At 40.2% G+C, this 26,159-nt stretch overlaps 1 long non-coding RNA gene across 1 annotated transcript in view; it reads left to right on the plus strand.

Moving 5' to 3' along the window:
* Window positions 1–25,918, plus strand: part of LOC123647433 — a 46,227-nt gene extending 20,309 nt beyond the window's left edge. Inside the window, exons 4-5 of the long non-coding RNA XR_006738230.1 lie at window positions 5,934–6,131; window positions 25,881–25,918. This is a non-coding gene — a long non-coding RNA (uncharacterized LOC123647433). The remainder of the gene's footprint in view (window positions 1–5,933; window positions 6,132–25,880) is intronic.
* The last annotated feature ends 241 nt before the right edge of the window (window positions 25,919–26,159 follow it).

A 26,159-nucleotide genomic window follows, 5' to 3' on the forward strand; every position in this document is an offset into this window, starting at 1 on the left:
GCAGAAAGGCGACACGATCGTTAGGTGGGATGCAGGAGTGGAAGCTGGTGCTTCTGTGGGATTGTGCCACGTTTCTGGGTTTTAGGAACTAAACCATCAAACGTTTGAACAAAGCTGCAAAAATTAGGTACTCAAGGTTACACAGCCTTCACGTGGTGGAACCTGGATTTAAACTTCTAACTCCGTAGCTAGTGATCTTAGGACAATGGCTCTGTCTGGATTTCAGTATTGCTCTGCTGAAACACTGTTCTGCTGAGATGGAATTCCTGCAGCTATTAGGTAAGTTCAAATATGAGAAAGAATGAAAAAGAAATATTGCATAAAGATTTCATTCATCAAGGAAACCAGGTATTTAGGAATGTAGACTGGCCTTAAGGATTTGAATTCCAGACCAGTTCATTTCATTGGTTCACTTACAGTTTATTTACTCAATCAGCAAACGCTGATGTGACATCTCCACACACCGTGAGCCCATGCTGCTCACACCTGGTGTGCGTCTCGGAAGCCTCTCTGGCACCGTGTTGCGCTTTACTCGGCTTTCCAAAGTGAAACCTCTTTACAGGTTCATCCTTGAATCCACCCACTAATGTCAAAATGGCAATTTGCCTCTTGATTTGCAGCCAGGGGCTTTCCAGTTAGTGAGAAAGGTTGATGTCACAGAGAGAAAGACCAAAAGAGGCAATTTGTCTCCATTTCTGCCCATGAGGCTACCCAAGCAAGTTTTCCTCTGCAGGGCCCTCATTCATTATCCATAGAAGCTAGAAGCCCTGCGGCTATTGCAAAGATAAGCTAAGGAGCACATATTACCTAATAACCAAGGTTAAATGATCTAATCTTCCTTTGTTACTGGAAGGTGGCCTGGGAACACCAGGTGTTAGAGACAGGTTTTCCTGTCTAATCAGTTTCGTGTGCACTAAGTGCAAGAGATAACACATGACATATTAATAGCTAAACCATATTAAAAGTTAACCAGTTAACTGTGAGAATAAAATAAAATGAGATTGTAGAGCTTAATAATGCCAAAGTGCTACAATGTATTTGTTGCTATTATGGGTCCTTTATGATGTCAGCTTCAACAGACTGGTTATGTCACAATTAGAAGGTATTAAAATCTCACAAGGACTTTCTTAAGGACAGTGGGGTGGTAGAAGCCAACACTTTTCTAACTTTATTATGCATATGAATCCCCTGGGAATCTTGTTAAAATGCAGGTTCTGAGTCAGCAGGTCTGGGGTGGGGCCTAAGAGTCTGCATTTTTTAAAAATCTCTCAGATGATGTTGATGCCGCTGGTTCATGGACCATATTTTGAGTGACGTGGATGTAAACTTGAGGGTATATATTATCATTCCTCCATTCTCATGGTATATTATCAAATCAATTTTATTTTTGTCTATCCTGCCCTTTAAAAATTTATTCAGTAATCATTGGGTGCCCCTGGATGAAAATTTCTTAAGACTCCAAGCCTTTTCTGCTCACACTTAAGAGACCATGGTACTGTCAATTAAGATGTGAACCCAGGCTCAATTCATTAATTAGATTGCAAGCCCATGATATCGCCAAGCTCTGACCTTGACTTAACAGGCAAACCCCCCTTGGCCCTCTCTGGGCCTACTTCCCCTGCCAGTCTGCCCTAGAAAGGGGCCCTCATTAGCCTTTCTCTGTTTGCCCACGGTGGGTTAAAGCTGATGCTTCCCCTTGTGGGCCACTTGCATGAGTCTTTGTGATTCCCTTCGCTGGGGACCTCTCTCCTGCAGTTCCCTTGCTGCTGGCCGACAGAGCCATCTCAAGTCCAGACGACCACTTGTTCCTCCTGCTTTGGATCCTAGGAATTTGGCCTCATCCCCAGTTTCTTGCTGCTGCCCTCTAGGGCCCCCCGTTAGACCAGACCCTAGCTAGCTCTCTCTCACACTAGCTCGCTCTCCTCTGCTACCCAACGCTGCTCCACAGGAAATAACTCTCATGTTCTTTGCCCTGCAAAACTCTGGAAGTTCATGTGGCTCTGTCCCCAGACCAGTTATTCAACCATCCCTGGCCCTCTAGATTTCTTGGGCAGAGGTGAAATGCAGGCCCAGGGGCCCCAAAGTGCACGGATGCACCACTCAGGATCTCTAAGGGACCCGTTGGAGTCCCTCTCAATAGAGTGGGATGACAGAAGCTATTATGGCAAAGTGCTGTCTGCACAAGTATCCCTTCTCCTTCCCTCTCTCAGCCCTTTTATATCCTCAAAGTGGGTCAGAGAGCTCAGAAGTTATGTGGTGGATTCTCAGAAATTTCTTTTGAAATTCTTTATACAGCAGTTTTGTATTTCACTTTTAAAGTCACTCAACATTGTTATAATAATAATAATAATAACAATGACCTAAGTTTAGGAAGCACAACAATACCATAAGGTAGGCATGATACATTTCCTCATTTTTGCAGGGGAAGAAACTGAAGCACAGAGAGATTAAGTATAATAAAAAATGCCTGATGTAAACCTAAGAAATCTTACATTTGTACTCTTAACCATAACTCGATGCCCCTGGTAGAAACTTCCAAATATTTGAAGGCAAGGTAATGATAAATCCAAAAGAGAATACGAACGAGCAAATAATATAACAGACCCGCAGAGTGAAATCTTTGGATAACATTTTGGTTCTAAATCTTAACCATTATTGCCTTAAAAAATAGGTCCTTGGATTTCCTAAAGTGTTTGCCTTGGAGAATTAGACCCATGAAGGAACCTTCAACCATTCAACACATATTTATTGCATGTTACATGGGGAATTCTATCCCTCTTGCAGTTTACAATCTATTAGCATGTTATAGATCCTAAGAAATCCTGTAGAAAAGTGTATTAAACTCCAAATTATTTGATATTGGGCTTGTATTAGTCCATTTTTGCATTGCTATAAAGAAAACACCTGAAGCTGGGTAATTTATGAAGAAAAGAGGTTTATTTGGCTCACGGTTCTGCAGGCTGTACAAGAAGCATTTGCTTCTGGTGAGGGCTTCAGGGAGCTTCCAATCAAGGCAGAAGGAGTAGGGGGAGCAGGTGTGTCACAGGGCGAGAGAGGAGCAAGAGGGAGGGAGGAGGTGGAGCCAGGCTCTTAAACAACCAGCTCTTGTATGAACTAATAAAGTGAGAACTCACTCATTATCATGGGGAGGGCATCACGCCATTCATGAGGGATCCACCCTCATGACCCAAACATCTCCCACCAGGCCCCACATTCAAAACTGGGGATCAAATTTCAACATGAGATTTGGAGAGGCCAACATCCAAACCATGTCAGAGTTTTTCTGCTTGATTTTTTTAGTAACACAAATAACATTCTTTGGACGTTCCTTAAAATTGTCTTTTTGGAGTTAACCAGTGGATTCACATACTTCAGAGATGATGAGTGAAAGTGCGTCTATTAATTATGTTTTCTTTTTTCCTTTGGCTGTGAAGAATGCTTAGTTTGCCGTCACCTTTTGCCATAATTTGGCAGATTTTTCTAAACACATGTTAAACCTAACTTGGAAGTAAACCCCTTTATAAATAACACTGAAAATAAAGCAATAATGTGTTAACATCTGTACACGTAAGGTATGAAGTTTGGTGCAATGATTATTAACCTCACCTGCTGGTTAGAATCACCTGGGAAACTTTTAAACGCCTGATGTTCAGGCCACACCCAGGCCAATTAAATCAGAATCTCTGGGGGGTAGAATCCAAGTATGTAGATCAAGGACTCTGATTTGAGCCCCCGTGGTCCATATGATAAACAAAGATAATTTGGTGAACTCAAACTACCTCTCTAAAAAGGAAATCAAATTATCTACTACCAACAGAGTCTGGCTAAAATAAAATTGTTAAAATGTATAAAATTTTCTTTCTCTATTACAAAACTAAATGCACACTACTTAACATTTCTACATCATGGCAATTATCTAGGATATTCCTTATTGAGGTTTTATAATTTATGGCCTTTTGGGTAAACCCTCTCTCCTTATTTGGCTCTCATTTGTCAATTTTATATTTCCAAACTTCACTCTATTGAAAATAATGGAATTAGATCAATATAATTATGTTAATGGATGTAACTTGCAGTTCATTTGAAAGACAATGGCAATACATACTTTCGTAAGTTCTATATTACTCAATTCATTGACCAGGAATGTATTAATGATATAATGCTAGTATTTTGAATGTCTGAGAGGTCAGTGGATGGCACCCCAGAGATAAAAAGCTAGTCAATGTGCATGAAACTGGAATGAATAATTACAATGAATATATTTAAATTATCTTTAACGTCCTGTTTTTAGCAGCAAATCTTATTCAAACTCTTCAACCATTAATTCTTGAACTTAAATACATCAACTAGCTATTTTTGTTCATCATGTCCCACACAATTCTTTGCCCTTTTGTTTGAATAGTGAACATAATTCTGTTGCTAAATGAAAGAAAAAATATCATGGGGATATTAAAAAACACAGTGTCAGAATCATGTGGTTTAACAAGAACAAACCAGGAGTAAATTCCTACTTGACATTTCCTTCCTTTGCATCTAGGTTGCACATGCGTCTTTCCTTTCTCCCTTGTTCTTTGTCTTTCTTCAGCTCTTGCTCTTGTCATGTGTAGTTTCTTGGTTTGAGATTTCCATTTGCAGTGGGGAAAACAATACTGAAAGTTTTTATGTAGTGAGGAACTTCCAAGTTTCTTTGTAGTAACTTTAGGAAGGAGAAATCTGTTAGATGCTTTCTCCCTGAGAAGGCGGTAGAAGTTGTGAAAATGAAAAGGAGGAGTTGGTAGTTAAAAAGAATCACCTGTTGGAAAATTTGAGCTAGGGTAACAATGCAGGAGTCTTGTTGGAGAGAAAATGGATTTGTGTAAATGGAAGCCTACTTAATATTCTATAGAGGGAAGCCAATGGATTAGCAACAAAGGATGTTAACATTTAATTTTCTTTATTCTTATCAAAAAATAGAGAAACTAAAGAATAAAGTAATCTTGGGTACATGCATTCACTGAAAAAAGTCATTTGTAAATTTTGGAAATGTGAACTGCTTTCTAGGGACTACTGTTTAAATGTCATCTACCTAAAAAGAATACATTTTAATTAGACTTTGGCAAGTTCTTCACTACTGCTTTGTGAAGATCTGTTCCAATAGGCAATACCCAAGAGAACAGGATTTTAAAAATGGAAAAGGTGAGCAAACACAATCATGCAGATCTAAGTCCTGTGAAACAGGCAGCTCAGTTGATATTAATTCTTCTTCCTAGTTGTCATTTGCTAGCCTAAAGAGCATCACTGGGCTGGTTTAGTTTAAAAAACAAAACAAAATACCTCCCGCCTCCACCACCTAGACCCCCATGGTACGGGAAAAGCACTACACAGGGAGTTTGAAGATGCTAAACTATGTCCTGATTTCTCGGTAAATAGCTAAGAAGTAACTGGAGCCTCAGTTTCATCAACTGTCCAGGTGGGACGCCCTCCGAGGTCTCTGAGATCCCAAATCATATGAATTAGCCTAGAGCCAGATAGAGCATATTTGCTTAAACCAATAGTGACATCTGGTGGCTGGATATACCAATGACGGATTTAGCCACCTTCAAGCTTTCCCAAGGGCCTGGTGAAAAATGGCCGCCTTTTCCATTTGATAATGTTCCAAGGGCCAGTTGGAAATCTTATTGTTCAGATTTGGTCTCTCTAATTTATTGTTTATATCATGAATTATTTTTATTTTTTATTAAACAGGTGAATGAGCAACATGTTTTTCAGTGAATGACACTTTGATAACCCTTTTCTTTTAAATGTAGTTTTATGAACAAATCTCCAAATTCCTTTGGCCCTGGGGCTACTTCTCTGAAGCAGACTGCAGTGCCATGTGATTGCTTGGATTAGTGCAGACTTAAATTTAAAAATAAATTATTAATAGTTAACTTGTTTTTTTCTCACTTGTTTAGCTCCTACTCTTGTGCCAGATAGCAGCTATTCAGAAACAAAAGCACACTCCTGAACTACTGAAGCCTCTCTGAGAACCCAGGGAACTGACAACACATCGGCTGGGGTTCGAGCTCCTCTTTTGTAAACACAGACAGAGGCAGAGTAAATCTCAATTTTCATTTTGTTTGCCGTACTTTCCTGGTTTCCCTCTCATGGTGGTAAGTCCTCATCCCTGCCTTTCGAATCCCAACTCTCCTCCTCTCAGACAACTCTTAGTTTCTACACATGAATGAATGCATGAACAAGCACAGTTTTATGAAATGTTTAGTATTCCCCCCCCCCCGTATTTAATAATCACAATTTGGGAGGGGTAGAATCTTAATATTCCCTTTAGTACAGAGTGACCAGTGTTAGGTCCAGAGCTGAGAGAGAGACACATGAAGCTTCATGTGCAGCAAAATGTTTATTTATTTTGAACATCTGGGTGCAGATGGCTGGAGGCCGAAAAAGGCATCCACCAGAGAAAAGGGGAGAGCCTTGGATTTTATAGAGTTTTTCAGGAGGAGTACTTTTCAAACAACCTGGAGGGATAAGAAAAGTAAGTTCTGCTCTTGCATTCCATTTCTTTATCTCCCTAGGGAAAAACCTGGAGGCATAAGCATCCTCCTTATCAGGAGAGATGAGGAAGGTAAATTCCCCTTTTGTATTTCATTCCTGTATCTCCCTAGGGGTCTGGCAAAGGCTACAATACACCCCTAGGAAGGGGAGAGGGGTGGGTTCTATAGGAGGTTTGGATGGAAGTTTAGGGAGGAGGGTGAATTCTTTAAACAACTTTCCTAAGGCTCTAGCAAGGACAAAGCGAGGAATGGAAGCCAAGTCTTTAGAGTCCGTGGTCTGTAGTCATTACAGCCTGCACAAATGCAAGGGTGAGATCCTCCCTGCCCAATTCCTCCTCTTCAGTTCCTCCTTCCTTTACTGTCTATGGCCTCTGAGATATTTGTGGATAAGAAAGTGATCCAACAAGAGGGAATGTAGAAAGAGCCTCTCTCCCCTCTATACTCGACCACTGTGGCTTTTGGAAGAGGGAGTGGAGTCATAGACAGGTATATATTCAGTCTAGTTTCCCTGGAAACACAGACAGGTGGTTCAAACAGATCTGAATTATTTACAAATGACTGTAGGAAAATATTTACTCTGGGAACTCTAACCATTTTATGCTTGAATCATTTATATTCTTTACTATTTAGAGCTGCTGTTGGCCCTGCTATCATTTATTCATTTGTACATTGTGTCAATAAGCTTTTCTTTAGCAGCTACTATAAGGATGAACTAGATTAGGTAATTTTCTTAAGTATTTAGAGTCAAAGTAAATTTGATACACTTACAGTTGTATTTTAAAAATATTGCTCCTATGTTCATGTGTATAGTCTGGGGGAAGATGAATTTGGGCACATGACAGTGACAACAGAGGATGGCTTGTTGTTGCTTCCCAAATTCCAGGGTATGCGTGTGCCAGCACCTAATAGTGCCTGTCACGCAGCAGATGTTCAGTGTATGATTGCTGACTGACTGATGAACATGATGATGCCATCCTTCTGCGGAAGGTCCTCTGAGAGCCTCCCATTATACATACGTACAATAAAGTCCCAACATTGACCCTGACCTTCAAGCCCTGCTTACCTTTCTAAGCCCCATACACACTGGGCTTTTTAAGCCCTAGCCTGTCCAAGGACTTTTGCAAATGTTTTTTCCTATATGTGGAGAACTTTTTTCCCAGGTCTCTATTAAGCTGTCACATTCTTAAAAAGGCCTTTTCTGGTTACCCCATTTAGGTGCCCCTCTAGTCTCTACCTGGCACTTTTTTGTTGCCTTTGTAGCATTTGCCCCAATTTTCAATTATTTAAATTTAAAGAAATTCCTCTTTGCCTTTGTTTCCCAGGCAGCTAGCCCAAGGGCTGTCTGTAGTAGGCGCTACTGAGCAATACAGGGGCGGTGGACTGAATAGTCAGAAAGTGAGGTTGCTGTGTGCCTTTCTCTAATGACTGGAGAGAATATGGGGGTAAAATATTTCTTCCTCTTCTCTATAAACTTCAGCAGGTTTTCTCGGATAGAGTTAGGAAAATTTCTTTTTGGTTGGTGGGTCAGATAATTCTGATTTCATATTTTATAGATAACTTCTCAGCTACTATAAGCTTCATTTTATAGAAGCAAAACCAGTGGAAGTACATTAATGTCTCCTTTATTAATGATTTATTGAGCATCTACTAGGTGCCAGACACTGTGATACACACTGGGGATTGAACAATAAGATGGAGTTCTTGTTCTCAAAGAGCTTACATCCATCTTAGTCTGCTAGGTTGCCAAAACAAAATACCATAGACTGTGTGGCTGAGTACCAGAAATTTATTCTTCTCAGTTCTGGAGGCTGGAAGTCCCAGATCAGGGTGGCAGCATGATTGAGTTCTGGTGAGGGTCCTCTTCCTGGCTTGCAAATGGTTGCCTTCCTGCTGTGTTCTCACATGCTGAGAGAGAGAGAGAGAGAAAGAGAGAGAGAGAGAGAGAGAGATCTGGGATCTCTTATAAGGGCACTAATCCCATCATGAAGACCCTACCCTCATGACCTCATCTAACCCTAATTACCTCCCAAAGGCCCCATCTTTAAAAGCCATCACCTTGACAGTTAATGCTTCAACATACGCATTTTGCGGGGACACCAACATTCAGTGTATAACACACCCCCTACCAGGGAAGACAAGCAAATAAGAGGGAATGATCGTGTAGATTGGACTTGGATAAGAGTCCAGTGTGCTGTGAATTCCATAAGGAAAACCCTACTGGATTGGGTGGCCATGAAAGCTTTCCTGGAGAAGCATTTTAAATTTGATACCTGAAGAATAAAAGCACATGTGGGCAGGCCAAGATAAACCAGGCTGGTTGAGAAAAAGCTGGAAAGGCACTGTTTTTCTGGTTGCCCTTCCCTGTGCTTTGTCAGACGAAGAGCGAAGGCGGATGTGACACTATTTAGCCGAGCACACATTCAAGTTTTCTGACAGGTTAGTATCTGACAAATAGTGTTGCACTTTACTTTCAAAATCTAGACTACTTACTGCAAGCAGGACTGCCCAGGTAATAGATATATATTTAAATTTTAGTCATATGAGAAAAATAAAAGATCCAGAAGAATTCCAGGTGTTCTACAGGGTTGGCGACATTACCGTTGATTTTGGCAGGAAGACTGCCCATGCTCCGGGCAGCACCACATCACTTTAGCGCTGAGAGAACAGTCCTGGAAAGGAGGCTCTAATAAGAAATGAGGACCCACCTCGCTCCAGAGGCTCTCAGGACTAGACCCCTTGTGCTTCACTTCCTGTTTCCCTGGGTCGCCGCCAGAAGCCCAAGCCTGCCAGTCTCCTGGAACCTTTACTCCTGTCCCCACATGTCCTGGTACATCCCTCCATTTGACTCAATCCCCATGATTCTTGACTTTCCAGACCTTTCCGTGGTGCCCTCTGAAACTTAGGCCACCATCAGCAAAATCCCCATCTTTCCTCACACTTCTTTTCTGAATGTTTTCTTCATCTTCGTACTCTAACTGCAACCTGGCTGTTCCTGGAGGCTCTCAGATGCAGACTGCTTTTACTCTCACAGCTCTTCCGCGGTGGGTCGGATGTCCTCCTTGAGCCAACTGGTGCTACCAGCCCACCTATCACCCCTGGTCCCTCTGAAGCCCAGTTTCTTTGAAGTGCACGCTTTTAGTGCACTCGCCGACCTTCTGGTTACTCTTTTTCATTTAGGTTTTAGCACCAGGCTCATTTTCCTTCTATCCAGCACTATTCCTGTCCCCATTGTCAGTGACTCCCATAACAAAACATAGGTCACACATCCAATACTCTGCCCTTAGGTTCCTTGCTCTCCTCACTTCCAACTCTCTCTTCTGTTCCTCTTGGTCATATCCTAGACCTTGTCTACCAAAAATTATACTGCCTCTGAAATAGTGACTTGGAGCTGACCATCACCTCCTCACTTTTCAGTTCACTAACCCTAGTACCCGACTCCCACAATTTTTAGCCTTTATTGGGACCTTCAATTCACTGATCTCTTCATGCTTCAACACTACCTCACTTCCTTCATCTGCTCATCTCCCTCATCACCCCACTTAGATTTCATGGTCTATCAACACAACCACTTCATTCCACATACCTTTCACTCTCGTGCCCCAATCTTGTTCCATCATATTTTCCTGGTGAAATCTAACCCCAGTTAAATTTCATTTTCTAGCTACTCTGCACCTGCACTGAAGCAGTTGCAGGTGTTCCAGACTAATACCCAACTGTGCTGATTGGTCTCACTTTAGATTTGGGCCCACAGCTCGCAAGTGGGCTTTTAGCGCTGCTAAGGGATGAAGTTCAACTTCACCTCTTTGGTATATTTGGTTTCTCACTCTTCCAGAAAACTGTATCATCCTCATTGTTCTCTCTTTTCTAACTTTCAGCTCCAGGGACTTCCTTTCTCTGTGCTCTTAGATGATGATGTAACTTCTTGATTCACTTAGAAAATATGAGTAATCATTCTGCCACTGAATCGGCCAACCTTCCTATTCTGTGCTTAAATGTGCTGTCTTGTCTCTGATGACCTAAGGAATTTATGTATCTCTCAGGGGCCACTTTCCCCCTTGTGTGCTAATCCCGTCACCTGCACTTCTTTGAGCACACTGCTCTCCCTCCTCTCCCTCCTTCACTTTCCTTTTCTGTTGGGTTATTCCTATCAGGGTGCAGACATGTTGTAGTATCTGCTATTACAAAAAAAAAAAGATTGCTCTTGGTTCTGTATCCCCCTTCAGCTCTGCCCCCCATTTCTCTTCTTTCCTTCTTAGTAAAATTCTTTTGAAGATGTTCACATACTTGCTGTCTCCACTTCCTTACCATCCAATTACTCTGAATTCCACCCTGATCATGTTTTTTTTCTCAGTAGTCCACCTAGGCTGGTTTTGTCAAAGCTCCCGGTCACCAGCTTTATCTTGCCAAATTTAACTTGACAAGTATCTGCCTGCAGTCTGCATAGTCTCTTAGCTGCATTGGACACAATAGTCTTCTGCCTCCTTCTTGAAATACATTTTCACTTGGCTTTGGGCCCCTATGCTTTGTTTTCTCTTCCCCGGTACCTTCTTGACGTCCTTAGCTTGTTCGTTTTCCTATCCTTGGCCCAGTAATGGGTCAGGAATGGGTAGGGTGGCCTGTGGCTTAGTCCTTAGGGCCCCACCTCTTCTTTCCCTTAGTCATCTCATTCAGCCTTGTGACTTTAAACACCATGTACAAGCTGATGACTCCCAAATCTATACCTCTAGCTAGACCTTCTGACTGGACTCTAGACCTATACATCCAACTGCCCACTCCACATCTCCATTTGGATGTCATATTAAGGTTCCGCAACCTTAATATGACTCGACCCTCAATTCCCACTCTTTCTCCCACTCTCCCACACTTATTTTCCCCATGTCTTCTACCTCTCAGTTTGGGAAAACATCATTCACCCAGGTTCTGGGGACAAAAATTTAGGAGTCACCCTTGACTCTTCTTTACCCTGCTCATTCAATCAACCAGCAATCCTCTTGGCTTTACCTTGTCGATATATCTTGAACCCAAACATGCTCCCTCTTCTATCATCATCCCAGGTCTGAGCCACCATCATCTCTGGCCTGGATGATTTTTGTCTTCCTATCTTTTGTCCCTCACATTGGAGGCAGAGTGAATTTTAAAAATAAATAAATTAGATAGTCGGTCCTGGTTATAATCCTGGCTCTGCTACATACAAGTATGCATGATCATATGTTATGAAATCTTTCTGGGCCCCAATTTCCTTATCTGTAAAATAGGGAAAATAATATCACTTACATTGCAGGTTTGTTGTGGGGATTAAATGAGTTCATACTTGTAAAGAAATTAAAGCCATTTTGGTGCATGGTCAACACTATATTAGAAGCTTTTAAATGTAATAATTAAAACTCTGATTGCTTTTCATTACACTAAAAGTAAAATCCAGACCCCTCCTTCCCATGAGCCTCTAAGATGCTGTGCTATCTTATTTCCTGCCTGCCTCTTCAAACCTACTGCTTAAAACTCTCCTCTGTGTCCACTGTTCAGCCACACTGGTCTTCCTTCTGAACCTCAGGTCTTAAAAACTTCTCTTACTGCTGCTTAGAATGCTCTTTCCCTAGAACTTTGTTTAATTCACTCTTCATCAATTCAGTCATCTATTGAAACATTGCTTCTTCGAGAAGCCTTCCTGATCACTTTTCCTAAAATAATGCACCTTACCCCCAGTTATACTCTAATCCCATCTCTTATTATTTTTTCCATAACAGGTGTCCTGATCTGTAATTATCTTATGTATTATTTATTATTTTCTGTCTCTCACACTTCTATATCTCCCTGATGTCAAATACTTTCTCTGCTTGGTTTACCTTTGTTTCCCCAGGACATAGAACTGTGCCTGGCACCTGGTGTCTTGTAGGCTCTCCATGTTTGTTGAATAAATTGCAAAACAGTCTTATAAGTGCACTTTCCTATTTGGCAGAATTATTGCCATTTCATGCTTCTTGGCTAACACATAGTATCTATGGTGTAATTTAATCTTCTTAAATGAAATGTAAGCACTTGATTGGGATTAAGCAAATTCCAAATTTACATAATTGTAGTACAAGGAATTGTTTTGACCTCTCATAGTTGTATGTTTCAGAGTAGGGCTTCTTTGTCTTCTCTGGTCCCTGAGTTATTTTAAATAGGCCTGAAGTGTGACTTTTTCATTCACTAACACTTTTATTAAATTATTACATAAAAATGGTTTCTCTGGTCTTCCCTGATAGATGCAGTTTAAATTTTTTGGAATAGTTAAAGAAGATACAGAACCAAGGAAATAAGGCTGGGTGTTTTCTAAAGACTTAATAGCCTAACAATCTCTGAAGAATGTATATTCTGGTTTGTCGCACATTTTATCAGCTTGGTAAGAATGGAGTACAGTGATAGAACCACTATCATGTTACAGCCCAAACTGTAAAGGGACACAGGGAAGGAGGCATTCATCTTGACAGGACAGGCTTTGGATGTAATAGTGGTGAGAGTAATTAGGATAAAGGAGATAGCCATAATTCTTCCACCCCAAAATCTATAGGGTAGTACTGGGACAGAAATATTAGCATCATGTAGGCACTTGAAGGACTATCTGAAGTGAACCCTATGTTTCTGGGGGAAAAATGCAGTGCTCATAAATATTTATAATCTTCTAGGGTTTTTCTTTGGGTTGGTTGCATGGATACACTTTGTTGGCCCCAATGGTCAGGCCTCTGTCAGAAGTGGCCCTATAGCAAGGTAAACCAAGAGTTGCCCAGAGCATTCTCAAGGGCTTGACTAGACCAGGACATTAAGGAATCATATAAGCACACCCCACCTCTAACCCATGCTAGGAATACCTTGTGGTTGGATTTAAATGAGTTCCTGATTCTTCCAAGCCTGATTTGTGCATATTTTCCCAGCAATTTTTGAAAGAGGGTGACATAATGGCTTTGGAACATTTCCTCTACTGAATCCATTGAATTGGTCATTGTTAGCTATTTACCTAGAACAATGTGCAATGTAAAATGGAACATAGCAGAACATCTTGACCAGCCTGTCAGAATGCAAAAATCTGTTTTCTATTTCTGACCCCTAGCCAATTTCTGCAAACTTTGAGTTTTTATTTTATCCATTGCTCTAATGGTTGGATTTTTTAACAAAAACAGATTGCATTTATACTCATAATAAAACATGTAGTTAATTTAAACAAATCTTAAGTATATGTTAGAGCTAAAGTGATCCCCAGTGGTTTTCTACTTCCTGGTATCCATGCCTTTGTGTAATACCCTCCATCTGAGTGTAGGTGGAACTTCCAACTTACTTCTAACCAATAGAATAAGCCAGAGGTGATGGGATATCACCCTTGTGACTACGTTATGTTATATGGCAACAAGAGATTATTTTGCATGGGCCATATATAATCAGATAAAAGCCCTTCACAGAGAGATTGGACCATCTTTGAGGTGAGATACTATCCTGCTGGACTTGAAGAGACAAGCTCCTAAAATGTAACCTGCCTTTGGAGAGGGCCACATGGCAGGGAACACTCAGTCCTAGAGCTGCAAGGAACTAAATTCTGCCTACAACCAAGTGAGCTTGGCAGAGAACCCTGAGTTCCAGAAAGGAACATAGCCCAGCTAATACCTTGATTGCAACCTTTCACTGAGGATGCAGATAAGCTGTGCTCAGATTGCTGACCCAGAGTATCTGTCAGCTAATGACAATGTATTGTTTTAAGCTGCTGGATTTGTTATGTTTTTATTACACAACAATAGAAAACAAACACAGGTATCAATTCTGTTCACATGCACACGCAAAGCAGCATTATAAATGAGTTTTGTCATGTCAAATATGTCCTCCAAAAGAATACCAGGATGGCTAAGTAGTAGAAAGAGTTTTACTGGTGATATCAGTTTGCAAACTGGGAAGAGAAAATCTGTGGCATACACTGAAGCTGCTCTCTCTTCAATGAGGGAAAGGGCAGGTTGGTTTTTATGCCTCAGAGGATCTATATTACACAATAGAGTCATACATATTCAGCAGGTTTTGGGGAAAAGTTATGCATATTTATGAAGGAAGTTAAGCTCATGTGCGATGCGTAAACATATATGTAGCATACCTCCCATGTTCACTTTGGGGTGAGGTTTTAGCATTAAAATGAGGTGGAATTTGGCTCTTTACATCAAAAGGTGAACTCTAAGACTCAAAGGCAGTTTGTGCTCCCTCTCTGTAAGCTGGATGAAACTGGCTTGAGGTCTGCAGTTGCTTATCAGGAAAGAAAAGGCCCTCCCTCTGTCCAATCAGAGTTGTAGTGGTTTGGGTTGTAAATCAGGAAGGATCTGGCAATTTGCCCCATAGCTCCTATTGTTAGGGAGTTTAGCAAGAGTGTGGTTTTTCTTGTAGCCCTAGGAATTTGGGAAGTTGGCATGCCAGCCAAGCCCTGAACTCTCAACCTGTAGCTAACTTTTGTTTCCTTAACCTTAGGGTCCATTTCAGTTGATGAAGGGGCATCTCTCAGATCACAAGTATAACATCACTACCTTATATGTGGGGCTTAATATGTGAGAATAGGTTTGAGAAGGATTCTCTGATTCTAAAGTTAAGTGGGAAACACTATAATGTAATGTAGGCCTGGTGTGGGAAAGGTGTCTATGAAAAATAAGGTAAGAGCCAAGTTGCTTGGGAAGATGTAGATTTCTCTTACAGAACAGAGACTTTGGCAGAAAAGTCATCCTAATGAGAATGTTAAGTAAAATTTATAGGAGACATTGATTTAGACTGAGCTCTTGCATTAGGCCCCAGTAGACCAATCAAAATGGAGTCACTCACGCTAAAATTTCACACCACCAAAACAAAACTAAGTTGTTTATTTGAGAGAGAGAGAGAGAATGGGAATAGCCAAATCCCCAACAGGCCAGTTTGAGCCAGCTTGATAAATCCTCTGTACTTTAACCTTGGGAGGAAAGTAACCTGATGCTAACCAACCCCCTTTTTGTTCTCTGTTCCTGCTTTCTTCAACCCTTTTCTGTCTATAAAGCCAACATCCTCTGCTCAGTTCAATGGAACACCTTTTCTAAATTTTTAGAGGTAATGTTGCCCAAATTCATGAATCTCAAAAGCCAATTTGAACTTCCAACTAAATTTTTTATAATTTTGTCTTTGGACAAGGGCTAGTTGTGTTGCTTTTACATATTGAAGGGAGAATCTGCCCTAAATGTTTCAACCCCTGCCCCCCAGTGGAGAGGAGAAGTAGGGAGGGGAAACCACAGCCAAGAGGGCACCAAGGGCAGCCCACTCCTCCCTTCTCTTGAGCAACATTAAGTGCAGAGGTGAAAAGCCATTTACAGTTTATTTTCCAGGCTGGGAATGACTAAAAGGGACTGACGGTGTCTAATTACTTCAGTAGGGAGAGATTAGAAACCTGGGGTGGGGGTGGGGCAAAAGTGCTGGAGGGGGAGGGCTAAAGGGAGATATAAGCAAGAAGTGATGAAAAGGAGGAAGAGCCAGGGAAAGAAGGCCCTGTCCTGGCAAGACCTGGAGAAAAATCAAGTCTTCTTTCTCCCTGTTCCACTCCCTGGATCCTCCTCCCTCCCACACTCCTCATCAAAGAAGAATGAGCACTGTGTGACTTGAGGCTGTGAGAGATCTAGCCCAGTGGCCACCATGCCTGAATCCCTGGTTCCCTTCCCTTCTTTCCCATCTCCCACCACTTCTCCTCAGAGGCACCCCCAGAGCTGCTCCTTTGGTAATGATCACCCTCCAGCAATGAACTGGGACTCACTGTGGCCGTCTGTGTCTGTGAAGTGTCTGCCCACAGACCAGTCTTGGCTGGACAGTCAGGTGTCCCTGTCTGTCTCTTTACCCCTAGCAGTTAGATGCCAGGTCTTCAGGTCTTTAAAAAAGGAAGCCTTCACACAATTTCCAAATATAATTGAGAGCACTAAGATAACTTAGAAATTCAACTTAGGATTTTCTGAGAATCTGAAACCAAGAGTGGGGAATACACTCTGTGTTGATACTTTCCCTTCCCTCCCTCATGTCTCGTCTGATAGAAATCTAATGAAGTAAGGTTAGCCTTGACAAGAAGAAAGCATTGCCAAAAAGCAAAAGAGTCCGTCTTCTCACATGCAAAACAGAACAACTTCCATTATTAAAAAGCTAAAGAAATTTATATAAAAGCAAATGATTATTCAACATTCAGATCCTTCAAGATATAGGAAAATATTTAGAGAATGACAGAATGTTCCACTTAGAACTGTTAATGTCCCTGTCTAGGACAGGCATGTGTGGGAAACATGAGTTTTTAAAGATGAAACCTAACCTCAGTGCATCCCTCAGCCCATTTTTGGGCCATCTCATATTCAACTTCAGTCTCCTGAATCTCAGAGATGGAATGAAGCTCATTATTTGGTAGAAAACAAAAAGTAGAAATCCGGTGGTTTGATTTTAGATAGTGTCACAATGTTCATGCTTCAAAGTAATCCCCTCAAATTGGCCTCATCATGTTATCCTTGGCATCAAAATGGCTGCATCAGATCAGCTTCATCGACAGCTCATGCACTGAAAACAGAAGACAGGCACATTACCTCAGCGCAAGAGTGGTTGCTATACCATCTGCACTTGTAAATGTGTATCTGTGACATCCACGCTAATTAAATCAAGTTGATTAGAACTCAGCGATGACCTAATTCCATGTCTTACACATCAACAGCTGTTTATTTATACCAGTTAACAGAACAGGGCAACCAAGCCACAGAAGTAATTTAGGTGGCACTTTCTAAACAATGTGGATCAATTTAAAGTAGATTCACTATGGTGAATGACTCATGGGGAAATAATGAGATCAAACCTACAATAAATAATGTCTACAAATGGAAGAGAATGTGGCAAGGGTAAAAAAATCTTAAAAGAGTTACTTAAATACTTCATATAAATTAATCCAGTTAACAACTATTTCCTGAGTGCCTACCATGTACCAGGCACAAAAATCCCTACCTTCACAGAGCTTTCATTTATGTGGGAGGGACAATGAAAACATTGAAATTGAATAAGTAGTATGCCAGAAGATGATAAGTGCTATGAAGAAAAACAATGCAAGAAAGGGGAACATTTCACATCTAATCTGTCAGCCAATCCTGAAGGTTTTCCTTTCAAAATATATTAGGAATCCACACTTTCTCCACTTTCACTTGTCAGGCCAAGCCACCAATGTATCCAGGGAAGAATATTGCAGTAGCCTCCTGATTGTTCTCCCTGTTTTAACTCAGCCCCTTTCAACTTATTTTCAATACAGGAGCCAGACTCATCCTGCTAAAAAGAAGGTAGAGAATTTCATTCATCTCCTCTAAACACTCCAGTGGTTTATAATGTCACCCACAGTGCAAGCTTAAGTCTTTATAGTAGCCTTCAAGGCCCTGCATTACCTGAGCTCTGTTTTCTCTTTGTGTGCATCTCTTATCCCTCTTCCCTCTGCTCCAGCCCCAGTGGCCTGCTTGCTAGTCCTTGAATGTTGGGCATCTCCTGCCTCACTCCCTTTGCTTTTGCTGTCCCTATGCCTAGAAATCACCTTGTTTATTCTTTTACCTTGGATGTCACCAGTTCCCCAATCACCTCTGGTGTCTGCATAGGGCTGTGGTGATAGTTCCTTGATAAGGCAGAATAAGCAGGTGGTTTGACCCCAATTGTCACCTTTGAACAGTTTTGCCTGCTACACCATCAAGTACTATGTGCCATATTAAAAAAATGACAGCATATGTTATACCTTGTCTTGCTCTGTTCATCACTCCCTCATCCAGGTTCTTTGCTACTGATTTTCTCATCTCGCCCTCATCTTAGGCATTGGATCTGTGCTGTTGTCTTCCCAATTGTACCCTCGGCTCCTTTGCTCTGGGATCCTGATGGTCCATCTGGGTGGCGTACATTTGAACTGTCTCGGTGATGCACCTTCCTTCTGACTCAGATCCAGGACACCTTCCTAACTGAAAGCTGTCACCAAGCTCACCCATGCCTCATACATAAGGAGGCAAGATTTGGAAGGCACTAGCTTGAGAAGGCAACTTCCATTTTTTTGTTAGTAATAAGTAGCAAAATGTGGTCTCTAATATATAAAATTTTACCTTAGAGCTGGTAATGACCCTTAGGGTGGAGTGGAAGGTCTTCACTCAGCTCCTTATTCTAGGAAAAGCTTCCCTTTCACCAGCCCCTTCTCATTCCTGAAGAGAAAGAAAAGTTATTTTGATTGGACATTTAGAGTATTAATCAGGCCACTAATTAATAGGTTATTAATAGGTATTAATAGATACCTGCACTTTTCTTGTCTATTTCTTGCCCCACATTGTAGCAATGTTAAATTCTGTTATCTTTTACTCTCTTTGGCTCTTCATGTTGCCAATCTTCGGGTAGTAAGATTAAATATTCAGATATGAGCTTGCAGGAGAGAAGAAGAGGGGGCTCAGTCTAGGTTTCCAGAGTTCCAGCTTATAGTGTCATCTGGGGTGTGTGTGTTTGTGTGTGTTTGTGTGTGTGTGTGTGTGTGTATCTGCTCCATTATGTCTGAGACTCCAGCTGGGAAGAATTGAATGGCTGGGGGCTGGAATCATCTGGAACCTTCTTCCTTAACATGTTTGTTGCCTGGGGTAGGGTAACTTGAAGGCTGGGCTCAGCTGGGACATCTCCCACTGGTGAGTCTATGTGCATCCTCTCCATGTGGCTTGGGCTTACAACAATGATTTTTTACTATACATTAAAATACATTAATAGTACAGCACTATCTAAAATATAGTTCCTGAGTGATGAAAAATAGCTTTCACAAACTCCATATTTCAAAATCGTTTAGCCTTTATCCAAGAAATTTTTAGTCTTATTTTCACACACAATTCCGACTGGGGTACACTTCATGTTACTTGGTCTACAGCAGATTATAAGCAGCCAGTTACACACACAGGCAAGGCTGGCTGCTACAGGCAGGTGAACAGAGAGCAGTGACTGTCAGATTTGTACTGAAGTTGAAGATTCATTTTTAATCAATTAGAGAAGGTATATAAAACATCATTGCGACTCAGGAAGAACAACAGTGTGAATCACTGAGTGCAAGAGTCAACAGATCTACACAACTCACTAGCCCTTTCAGATATTATAGTCTGGTAAGGAACTGATATCATTTACTGGGTAAGGACACAGGTTTTACAGTGAGACACTCTTGGGTTCATATTCCTATTTCTATTACTTAACAGCTGTATTCCTCCTTTGGTTCTATAAAAGGGACTTATCAGGCTTGTCTCATAGGTTTTTTTTTTTTTTTTTTTTTTTTGGTGTAGGGAGGAGATTAAATGAGGTAATGTCTGTAAAGCACAGTGTGGATGCTAAGAGCTGATGAGCAATGTCCTGTCTGTGAGTGTCCTGAGTCATTTAGAGAAGGGTACATTATAATATGTGCACTCATTTACTTAAAGAAACAAAGAAGTGTGCCATAAATATTATAAATATTTAAATTATAAGGATCACCAGTAAAACATCTGTATCAGACAAGGCCCTGACAGGAAACAGCCAATTCAAACAGAGTAATTTGAAGCGCATTTTACATGTACCTGGGCAGAGTAGTATAGGGGAACCCCTGGACATAGTGCAGTAGAGAGTGGAGGGTGGGAAGGTGACCTATCTCCCCCCCCAGGTCTTAGGGGGAGTAAGAGAAGTAACCGGGACCCAGGCACAGTGATGCTGTGTGGAGAGGGCCGCAGAGAACTGTGGTGAGGGAGGCAGCTACCGCTCAGGGCGGGAGGTGGAGGAATACATGATCTCACTTTCTCTCTGATCTCTGGTGCTGCCCATCAGAACTCACTGGAAGCCAATGAGCAACGTAGCCTGCCTACTTCTCCGTCTGGGTTTGTGTTTACTTTCCCCCTCCTCTCCCACCCGCCATTTTGATTTTTTGTGGACAAGTCACGTGGTGATTTAAGATGAGTTTAGCCCTTAGTAGTTTTTGCAGCTGGCTGATCAATGTAGACATCTTGTTCCTAGACCACTATCCTCACTCAACAGCCCTATTAGCTGCTCAGAATTGTGGTAGAAACTGTGAGAAATAGACTCGGGGTCGGGGGAACTCCTTGTCATGCAAGAACGTACAATGTGATTAGGGAGATAGGCCAAGCCCATAATATGGAGCAATTCAAGCAATTCAAGGTAATGTATATTTTAAAATGTGGTAGGAGTCCCAAAGAGGGCCATCTCTGAGGACTTGGTGCAGAGGGAAGGAGGGTTTCTTGGAGAGGACTGCACAAGTGAGTTGCACTTTGAAGGTGGGTAAGGTAGAGAGGAGAGCATTCTAGGTGACCAGGCTACATAAGCAAAGGAGTGAATCTCTGGCCTCCAGTGGCACCAGCCAGATGCTATTACCCAGTAAGCAAGGTGGAATAGACTGAGAGTTAGAAGGCCTCAAATCTGGTTTAGCGAAAATTGTAATATCGTAAGTCCATGGGGAATGAGGTAAGCTTATTTTTTCATTTATTGCCTTAATAAATCTGGAATATCATGTAGAGAGATCAGAACAATTCCTAATGTTGACTTTTTTGATTACATAGACTGTCCAAATGTGATCAGGTGAATTCAAGAATTTTTGCTAGCTTTTCTAAACTGCTGAATTGGCAAGAAAGTGCTGACTTAGAATTTTGAAATAATAAGGTTGTTAGATTTACATTAATTATTATGGTTGCAGGAATTTAACTGATTCAAACATCTTCTTGTGACTGAACATTTAATTAACTGACAATGAAAATAAAAATAGAAACTCATAGTATCACTATATTTGGTAGTATGAAAACAATTATTATGTATTTCAAGGGTCTGACTTTCAAATGAGCCTTTACCAACAATTGTAAGCATCAATATCGTGTTTTGTCTATGCAAAATAAGTTATCTACTTTATGTGTGATTTTGTGTTTTTAGGATTTCTATGGTGAATTTTCAGTGTCCTTACTTGGCATCTTTTAAAATTTCTTTTTGGCTGAATTCAAGATGGTGCTTTCTTTCATCTGTACCATTAGTTGATTTACCAAGTCTAGAAACCTGTGCTTTGAAGAAGGAATGAAAGTTACAAAAGAGGGTTGACCCCACCAAAATCTCCAGTAAATGCAGAGGATGGAAAGAAAATAATATTTACTTCTATCTAACAAGTCCTTTTACATGTTTGATTTTAGTCCTATCCATACCAACCTAGTGGAGGGTTAGTAATGCTTCCATTTTATATTTGAGGAAACTGAGACTCAGAGAGGGTGAGTTGAATAAGGTCAGATAGTTATAAACAGATGGATCTGAGTTTGAATAAGGGGCCATTGGCTGGATCTTTATCCCAAACTTCATTGCATTTATTTTAAAATAACCAAATTCTTTGCTAGGTTAATTCTTAGAAGCTCATGACACTTTTTATTAGCATCTCACAAGTATTTCATGGACAATGATGTCTTTTACCTTGGGAAATACCAAAGCCAAGCAAAAATACAGAACAACACATATTTCCTACTCTCTCAGACCGAGAAAGGAATTAGGGTTGATGCTGAGGTTTTCTTGAATGACCTCTTCCCCAAAGGTATCTGCTACTCTGACTTCTAACACCATAGATTAGTTTTGCATGTTTTTGAATTGTATATAAACAGAAGCATGGAGCAGATATATATGTTTTAATTTGGCGTTGCCTTAACAATATATTTTTGAGATTCATCCATGTTGTTTCATGTGGCAATTGTTTGTCCATTTTCACTGCTTATAGTTCAGACTTGCCCTACTTAAGGACTGTTCAGTTAACAATTCTTCACTTTGATAGTTCTTGAGAATTTATACCACTTTTTAGGAATGACTCTTTTTTATTAAGTATAATGGTTTTTTTCACTCTAAAACATATGAAATATGCCAAAGGAACTGATATTTTGACATTATAATTTCAAGCAGACACACTTGCCAAAATTCTTCACACAGTTGTTCCTGGTCAAAGACTTCACATGAAACAAATTCTAATTGTGTGCCATATTTGCATGAACCCAAAATGCATTGTTTTACATGTACATACCAAGAAAGAGGGATAAAGAAGTGGTTCCTTCCAGTGACTCTTTAGTATGTTGTGTAAATGTGGTATTTCCACTTGTTTCAAAGGGAACTCATGTTTAGATTTTTTTTTTTTTTTTTTCTTTGAGACAGAGTCTCACCCTGTTGCCCGGGCTAAGAGTGCCGTGGTGTCAGCCTAGCTCACAGCAACCTCAAACTCCTGGGCTTGAGCAATCCTCCTGCCTCAGCCTCCCAAGTAGCTGGGACTACAGGCACCACCATGCCCAGCTAATTTTTTCTATATATATATGTTTTTAGCTGTCCGTATAATTTCTTTCTATTTTTAGTAGAGACAGGGTCTCACTCTTGCTCAGGCTGGTCTTGAACTCCTGAGCTCAAACAATCCGCCCTCCTCGGCCTCCCAGAGTGCTAGGGTTACAGGCGTGAGCCACCGTGCCCGGCCCATGTTTAGATTTTATTTTGCCCTCTATGTTGCTTTTCAGCATTATTACTTTATTTATAAGTATAATTTGAGTGCAAGAAAACATTAATCCCCAAAATGTTGAAAAGTGGTTATAGAAAATTGTGCAGAAAGAAAAAAGAACAAATTCAATAAACTTTCATTATATTACATTTTATGTGAAAACTATTGCTTATGAGTTATATAAATTTGTTTTCAATATTCAACTTATTTTCTATTTGGATCTTCTATCTTGGATGATTATGACTGGAATAAGATACATTATGTTTTCCCATTAAAACTAATAAAAATATAAATATTTTCTTTCGATGTTTAAGGTGGCAGGGTTTTAAGGAATGAATTCAAGTTCATTGAGCAAGAATAGTTATGTTACATAGTATGACTATACTACAACTTATTTATCCATTCTATTGTTGATGAATATTTTAGTTGTTTTCTTATTTATAGCAATAAAGAATAATGTTTCTATAGATATTCTGTACAAGTTGTGTGATGTGCATATGTTCACAATTCTGTTGTGTATAAACTTAGTAGTGATTTTTCTAGACCACGTATATACATGTGACAATAGATAATGCCAAAGAGTTTTCAAAAAGGCCTGTTAAAAATTCCATTCCCATAAGCAGTGTATGAGAGTTATAATTGTTCTAATTTTTGCAAATGGTAGATACTGTAAGTATTTAAAATTTTATCCATTCTGGTGTGTGTGTTAGTATCGTTGTAGTTTTAGCGTGCATATCCCTGATTATTAAAAAGTTGAGCATCTTTTCAAACATTTATTGGCCATTTGGATATCTTCTTTTGTGAAGTGTCTGTTCTAATCTTTTGCCCATTTGTCTGACATGTTTCTCATGATTTGTGGGGGCTATTATACATTCTGGACACTGACCCTTTTGTTACTGGTGTTGCAAATATGTCCTTTTTGCAAATAAGTCCATGTGACTTGCCTTTTCACTCTATTAGTAGAGCCTTTTGATAAACAGATATTCTTAACTTCATTGAAGTCTGGTGTATCAATCTTCCCTTTATGGGTAGAGTTTTTTTTTTTTTAATATTGTTAAATAAATCTTTGCCTATGTCAAGGTCACAACGTTGTTTTCTTATGTTATCTGTGGGATACTTGATTGTTTCACCTTTCACATTTAGATCTACAATCCACCTGGAATTGATTTTTCTGTATTATGTGAAGTAAGGGTCAAGTTTCATTGTTTTCTATATGGATATCCAATTGACTCAGCACCATTTTTTGAAACTATGACCATTTCCCACTTCTCCAGAGAGCCATACTTGTCACAAATCAAGTGACCATGTATGTGTGGGTTTCTTCTGTGATCTCTGTCCTCTGTTGAACTATTTGTTATTATTATATCAGAAGCACATTAGCTTAATTCTCATAGCTTTATAGTGAGCTCTGATAATTAATAGAGTAAATCCTCCGACTTTGTCTTCTTTATGCTCATCTTGGCTATTGTTGGTCTGTTGCATTTTATTGAAACTTGAGTGTTAGGTGGTAAACTTACACACACACACACACACACACACACACACACACATACACACAGCTGGAATTTCAATGGGGATTGCATTGAAAATATAATTTAATTTGGAGAGAAATGATATGGCATATACTTTCATTTACTTAGATCTTTAATTTATTTTGATAATGCTTTATCATTTTCTGTATAAAAGTTCTGTGTATCTTTTATTAGATTGATTTCTAAGTATTTGACTTTTGGGTGCTATTGTAGATGACAATACTTTATTGTTTTTAAAACTTAATTTTCTAGTTGTTTGATGCTGCATAGAGAAATATAACTAGTTTTGGTCTGGTATTCAGTGACCCTGAGAAATTAACTTATAAATTTCTAAACACTTATTTGTAGATTCTTTGGATTCTTTACATTCTTAACTGTGTTAATTCTTAATATTATGTTAATTAATGTTAATTCTTAACATTATGTTAAGTGTGAATAATGACAACATTATTTCTTCCAGTCTCCCCTTAGTCTAAGGGTGGAGCTCTTTGAGGTCCCAGCCTAAAGCAGACAGTGGTTTAACAAGTTCTCTGGTGGTCCCTGGACTCTTTCTTTGGTCTCTCCAGCCCCTCAGGGCTGCCCTTGTGCAGCTTAGCCTCTCAGATATCTTTTCCAGATAGACAAAAGCTAGTAGGCAAAAGCAACCTACCGTCTCTGAGTTCTCTCCCCTTTGGATCTTGACTTGGTTATTCCTCACTCTTTTGTTAGCTCTTTGATGCTTTTAAAAAGCTCTTCAAAATATTTTACAATATTTAAAAATATTTCATCCAGCATTTTTCAGTTTGTCTTCAGAGGAAAGATTACCTATGAACAAAAACAGAAGTTCATTAGATATTTTTCCAAAAGGCAGCCTTGGAAGAGAGGATGCTAAGCCTCAGGACTAAATTCTAGTGTGTGTTTGAGAGGAGAGAGATGAGTCATGGGTGAAAGGAGCTGACAGAGCCAGGTCAGAATGACCTGCTGGCTTTTGCTGTGCTGTGGGATTACAGTGATCATGGATGAAGTCAAAATTGTAGAACTTTGTGTACTGGGCATAGGTGCAAGAAATACCTCTAGCTGCACATGGAAACATTTTTCTTATCTATGCTAAACACAGTTGATTGGAGTTTACCCAAAGCTCTTCTTCTTCAAGCATTCATGTTTAATTTTAATCTCTGGGACTATGATGGCATATAAAAGCCAGTTTGAGGAAGTAAAATTGAGTCCTAAATTGGATAGTTCAGACAGGTAGATAGGACCATGATAGAAAATGCCTTTTACGTGGTTAGGGACCAGGGATTCATTTATTTTATTTTATTTTTTTTGAGACAGAGTCTCACTCTGTTGCCTGGGAGAGTGCCGTGGCGTCAGCCTAGCTCACAGCAACCTCAAACTCCTGGGCTCTCAAGCAATCCTTCTGCCTTGGCCTCCCGAGTAGCTGGGACTACAGGTATGCGCCACCATGCCTGGCTAATTTTTCCTATATATATTTTTAGCTGTCCATATAATTTCTTTCTATTTTTGGTAGAGACGGGGTCTCGCTCTTGCTCAGGCATGTTACTGTGGGCATGTTACTGCACTGAATTCTGTAGGCAACTGTAATATAATGCC

Source organism: Lemur catta, chromosome 11 (assembly GCF_020740605.2).
Source record: "Lemur catta isolate mLemCat1 chromosome 11, mLemCat1.pri, whole genome shotgun sequence".
NCBI classification, from domain to species: Eukaryota; Metazoa; Chordata; class Mammalia; order Primates; family Lemuridae; genus Lemur; species Lemur catta.